Genomic DNA, 6406 nt, shown 5'->3' with positions numbered 1-6406 from the left:
TATATTACATAATAATACTATAGTCAACATGTATGTTGACTTGTTAATTTAATTTTACTTAAAAAATTACAATATTAATCACGGATAGTTATAGATATTGTCGTATACGTCACGCGATGGTTTAACGTATAGAATAGGTATATCGGTATCCGATTTCCAAATCGTCAAACAAGTAGTATCGATACCTGCGGTAAGCGCTTACTGAACAATCCATTGGTGACCACGATAACGAGTACTACGCAAAGAACAATTTAATAAGACCTCGCAGGGTTTATACGTTATAACTCTAAGGTTGCTTTACTCTCAAATAACTGACCACGATAACGAGAACTGGATGTTTAAGAGTGAGATCTCTTTAACCTGGACAAAATCGTACTTTTTATCAACTGACCACGATAACGAGTACTGGAAGAGTAATAAAATATTATAGTGTCTTGCTATTTTCTACTAAAGTGTTTCCTCGCCACAAAAGTTTTGGTGCGTACATCGATATGAGAATAAAAACAAAAGTTATATTAATCGAAATAAAATAAATATATAATAGCACAACGAAATAATTAAAGATATTAAAATAAGACAGATGTCGGCCGTAACACACCACGACTGCCCGATCGCTCCGTAATTATCGTCGCCGTCGACAATTTAATTATCAATTTTTGATGAATCGGCATTTGTTGACTCCCGCTCCGTATATGAAATTATATTTTGTTGCGCTGTGAAAAATTTTAAATCGAGAAACAAGTTAGGTAAATTATAATTAGGTATATTATGCTTTAAAATGTTTTGTTAAATTGTTTTCACTCCAAACCACATGTCTTTTTCGGTGTTCACCCGTTTATTTCGAAACAATCAATCACGATTTCCCATCGCGATATCATTGACGTATCTCGAAACGCAAGGCCTACCGATAAAAAATACCACTAAAAAACAACATTTATGATGGTATTTTCTCTTAATAATAATATCATGCACGTATAGTCGTACCCATTAAAGAAGTGATTGGACATTATTATTTAAAACAAGAAAAAAGCCTGACGATAACATCTATGCACGTATGTGTGTATTTGCTGAGAAAAACAGGTGACTTGATCTAGAAAAAAAATCCATGTCACATATCGTACATATATAATATAAAAAATATTTTATTTTTATTTTTTATCGGACGTGGGGTACCAATAATATGTATAATATTATACATAGGCATCGGTTGAAGCCGTGTGTGTAATACACTAGTGTGTGTGTGTGTGTTTAATATGTATACTACCGCGTAATAAATTACTATTGTAAATGCGTACCGCGGGTGGGTAAACCGCTGCAGCGGGCATCAAGCTACTGTAGTTCGATACTGCGTCCCACGGCTCCAGAGAGGCATCTGTAACGAGAATATTATTATATTATACTATATTGCTATAGGCATAATAATATCAGTTTCGATTTATAGGCACGCCGTTGGTAGCAGGGTGATGCAAAAACCATGTAGGCATAAGTACACACCTGGAAACTGGTGTCATATACGCAGTGCTCGTGCACGTAAAATAAACTTACCTTTCTTGAGTACGATTTTTGAAAATAATGATCCTTAGAACCAAGATAGTTTTTAATTGAAGTTTACCTGTATTCATCTCGTCATAACTGCACACTATTAACCTGCATTTATTCTAAAGAAAAAACGCAATCGTCGAAGGACGAAGGTACGGAAGCGATCCGAACGATATACTTATATAAAATATAAAAAAATATAATGTGTATAACGTCTGCAAAAAGGTTTTTCGCAGAAGTAGACGTGATGACGAAACAGATAAATTTTTTAGATGAATTCTTCGTGTTTTCTTGCACAATTGTTTACCTGACGATTTTTGTTAAGAACCTTCAAAACATTTTGGTATAATCCGCATAATTTAAATGATTACCTACCTCAAACGCGAGAAACATAATAATAATATTATGGTTATATTTTAGAAGTTTTGCGAGCAAGTTTATATTCGGACGAATACCATACACACTCGAATTTCCACGATATGGACTTTTACCGAAATCAATACGATATGGTAATTTGAAATCGTTTTGCAATTTATTCCAGGGGATGGAATCGACGCGTGGACCATTTTTCGCATAACAGTTATCTTTGCGCACGCTCGGTATACATTATTATACGTACGTATTTTACGAGAATTGGTAAACTCGCACAACGGTCGAATTTCAAATAAAATAAAACCATACTCGTATATATCTAGTATATAATAATATATTATTTATGATGGCATATAATATATTATATAAATATATAAAACCATGTACAGTACTCTAACCGCGACCGCGTGAAAGGTCCGTTTTCCTAGTAGCAAAATATAAAGATATTCTGCACGGCATGCAATATAGAATGGCGTTTCCCTTATTTTATTTATTTCGTCCCGCGGCGTATATTATTATAGTCAATGGGGGGTGAGAGGGCGTGTTAGGATAAAGGATTTTATAGCGCAATAAAACTTCACACGTATATAGGTACTTGTGTTCTTCCGTATTTGTACTGGCATTTTTATACCGGCATCCGGACCCTACACACACACGTTATCATCGGATTTTCATCCGAAGAACTTTGACATGTGCACGTGTTTATCGTCGTAAGTGCAGCGAGTTTTTTTTTTTAATATATCAGAAAGCCGATTTCCGTGCTGTGGTATGGCGAACGCTGTTCGGACGTTTGCAGACGGTGCAGCAGCGGACGTTATCGTTATCCCAGCATGTCGTTTCGTGTTGACCACGACCAATGCGATAATAATTAATTTTTCAATTTTTTAAACTGAGTCACAGCGTCACGCATACCCATACAATCTACAAAAATCGTGCATCGTTTAGCGTAAAAAAATTTGCTAATTGTAGCGTTATTACACCTATATAATATTATGGTATACTATATTAGGTATAGTGGTGATTTTGGTTATTTTGTCTTTACCGTGAGAATTCCTACTTAGTCACCGATTAGACAGAATATAATAAAATAAAAATAATAGTATACAGGTATAATACACACAGATATTAATATACCTCTCTCCACGGCTTGAAACCCATTAAGTTATTATTATTTATCTCGTTTAAAATGAAAAACGGTCGACTCCGCCTGCAGTACCTATACATAATATATCTGTACCCACACTGCTCATTGCCACCATAATAATAATATTATACACATATACATATACTGGTTTTGGTGAGTGTGTGTGTATGTGTGAGAGAGAGTGTCCGGTATATTTAAACGCACGCGGCAGTGTATTGACCTGCTCGCTACACACGAGGCGATTGACAGTTTTTTTTAATTAAATTACCTTTTTTTTTCCATAACGATTGAATTTATAAACAAAAAACACGGTATAGCATTGAAAATTTAGAAGCGCACTTACGCGAACGCGCATTATGAAGCGCTTCATAAGCAGTTGTGGGCGCATAGTTGACGTCAGATATTGAGATATGTGTTTTTTGGTATTTTTGCTGTGCAATTTTAATTGAATATGTATGTTGTTAAAACGCGATTTGTGAGAGCAAATACTATCCTATAGTAAGCAACAAAGTATGATCGTCATTTTTTGATGGTCAGATTTTTTAGTAGCGTACATAGTAATAATATAGTTCAATGACAGTACGATAATATTTTATATTAATAATATTGATAAACAAGTAACGTATTGCGCAGTCTTGAACCAAATCTAGACCTTTACAATAATATACCATATTTTTTATATCATGAAATAAACTAACCGCAGGGCAGTTGTATTGCTGAGGGGGTAACTATGGGTGTATGCCCTTCTTGGCATTTTTTATTGGTGATGTTTTAATCACGGTTATAGCCTACATTGATATAATAAAATAATTATTGAAAAAAGTCGAATTCTTCACAATAATATATGGTGTATTACAATTTTTAAATAGCCCCTCCCTCTGGATTGAGCTCCAGCTACGCTGATGATCTACATGATATATTATAGGTGAGCTCAATGTTTGCGAAAACCAATAATATTGTGTATTTACATATCTTACGTGATATTATATATTATTGTTGGTTATTATCTGCTACTTGGCAAGATTTGAGTGTTTAGTGGTTTATAGTTACATATACACAAATAGTGAAATTGTATCATCACTCGAAGTACAATAAGCTATACCTACTATATTTACTACTATACAGGAAAATCATAAAAACTTAACACCTACTGAAAACATAATTAAATATAAATTTATTCGGGTGTGATACTCACCGTTGTAGTTCCAGATCTTGTATATTATCCATCATATAGGTTATCACATTGTACATACAATTGCGAAGACATGTTTTTCATTGTATCTAATGGGCAATGGCTGGAATGAAAAGACAGGCACGATTTTTCTACTTGAATGATCTTATACATATTATTATTGGCTGTGAACAGGTTATTCATCGTATTAATTGCGTTGCATTATGTAACGTGCAAACAATTGTTGTGTGCAAACAACTAGGTATAAACATTTTTAATCTCTTTTAACTCCATGATTTTTGTATTATTTATCTACACGCATAATATTTTTCACAAGCTTTAATGTATTTAAAACTTTTGGTTAATATTTATTTATAATATATATTATATGGATATTTAATAATATTTAATTTACGAATAAAGTGTTTTTCGCATATCTTTTTGAACAACGCGAGATTTTAAGCAAGAAAACACGAGTTTCTAAATAATTTAAGATATTCTCGCTTGAAAAAAAATAGATAGGTATCATTGAAAATGTCAGTTAATTATACATAATATAATATAATATATTTTGTTGTCATCAACCGCTTGCATCAGGATAATGGCTGAAGTAGTGAAGTATACACATCGAAAACATATTATATTCCATAACGTCGATGATACTCATCTACTTCATATATTGTGCCAGCTAATGATGCGTAATCTATTTTTTACGGTTTTTTGAACGACGATCCGGAGTGACGTCGAGATCGGTATCTAAACGGTAAAATCCGTCGAATACACGTTATAATCATCGTCATATATTTATTATGTATATATATATATATGTGTGTGTACCTAGGTGGTTTATAAAATATGATATATCTACCGTGGTGCAAATGTGCCGTGCACGTACAAGTAGCGTATAAGTATATATAAAATTATCTATAGCGAATAAATGGGTGTTCACCGTGTGTGTCCGCGTTGATGAAAAACGATCAATTTTATTACACTGCATTTTTCGTGTAGACACGACGGTAAACTCGGAAAAAATTCACATACGGCGACGACGTACCTAACCTACCGGACGGTGTACATATTATATACGTAGCGATAATAATAAGGTTACTTCGGTTGGTATATTATATTATTATGCACTTGCTCAAAGTGCAGTTGTCATACTGTAGACTTTACGAACTGGGTAAGTTATACACTCGTTCCTTTAATGCTACTACTATTACTATTATTATTATTATTATAATTATTTCACGCGTATACTCACTCTATAAGTCACGGTGACTTCTGCGAATGGATTTCATGCATCGCTATCACTGTTTTCGGTTTACTACTAATCGCGTGCAATATTAGCTGTGTATATAATAATATATAGTATACAATTGGAATCACAAATTCACAAAATAATAATGTTAATAGTAAACGAGAACGTGCCGGTCGCTACTATACACGCAGACTGTATAGTAATTATGACGTGTTCCCTGATCGTGTCATATACTCCGGTGATAACCCCGAACCTGAGTACCGTACCATGGTAACCCGCGGTTACCTGTGGTGCCGACGACACTGGTGGGATGTCGGTTGACGTTTCCCGCCTTGCTAAGGCTAACGCGTAAATCATTCGGCCGTGCGCGGAAGATTCATTTTAACATGTTTTTTATTTATTTTTCTTTCCGACCCTCGAGCGCTGTGTTATAATATTATTACGTTAGTACCTAGGTCATAATAATTAATCACCGTTTAGTTGGACAATTTTTTTATGTATATTCCTGCAAACGATTACGGTATAATACTCGTGCGTAGGGCAAATTCCGTCATAATATTTTATATTGGCCGCGCATGTAATAGGATACGCGTTGTGAATTTCTCGCGGTTTTTCCTTCTTATTATTAAACGTACAAATGCACACGGCTGTGATTGGTGAACGGAAATACTTTCGCGATGGTTTTACCGGAACCGTGACGAAACTACAATATTTAATATAAACAATAATACAATATAACTAGTTAGAGAGAGGTCACCGCGCGTTACCTACGGCTTTTCCAATAGGAATTCAATATTGTTTGACCGTTGAAGGTTTCTCGTAATACACTATTTTTCAAATTTTAGTTTGCAATTCCAAACCCCCTCATAGTGATTATATTAAGGACTTTTACTTTTTTACGAACAGACCCGTATAACTGATT

The 6406-nt window shown here is 34.2% G+C and overlaps 1 long non-coding RNA gene across 1 annotated transcript; it reads right to left on the bottom strand.

Annotated features, from left to right (window-relative positions):
- Nucleotides 1–557: 557 nt before the first annotated feature.
- On the bottom strand, nt 558–5614 carry LOC113558535. The gene is made up of 4 exons (XR_003405653.1): nt 5488–5614; nt 4251–4411; nt 1296–1372; nt 558–1090 (listed from the first exon to the last, which is right to left on the bottom strand). It is a non-coding gene; the product is annotated as an uncharacterized LOC113558535 (long non-coding RNA).
- Nucleotides 5615–6406: the final 792 nt, after the last annotated feature.

This window comes from Rhopalosiphum maidis, chromosome 4, assembly GCF_003676215.2.
Source record: "Rhopalosiphum maidis isolate BTI-1 chromosome 4, ASM367621v3, whole genome shotgun sequence".
In the NCBI taxonomy this organism is placed as follows: Eukaryota; Metazoa; Arthropoda; class Insecta; order Hemiptera; family Aphididae; genus Rhopalosiphum; species Rhopalosiphum maidis.
This window is presented reverse-complemented; position numbering and strand designations above follow the sequence as displayed.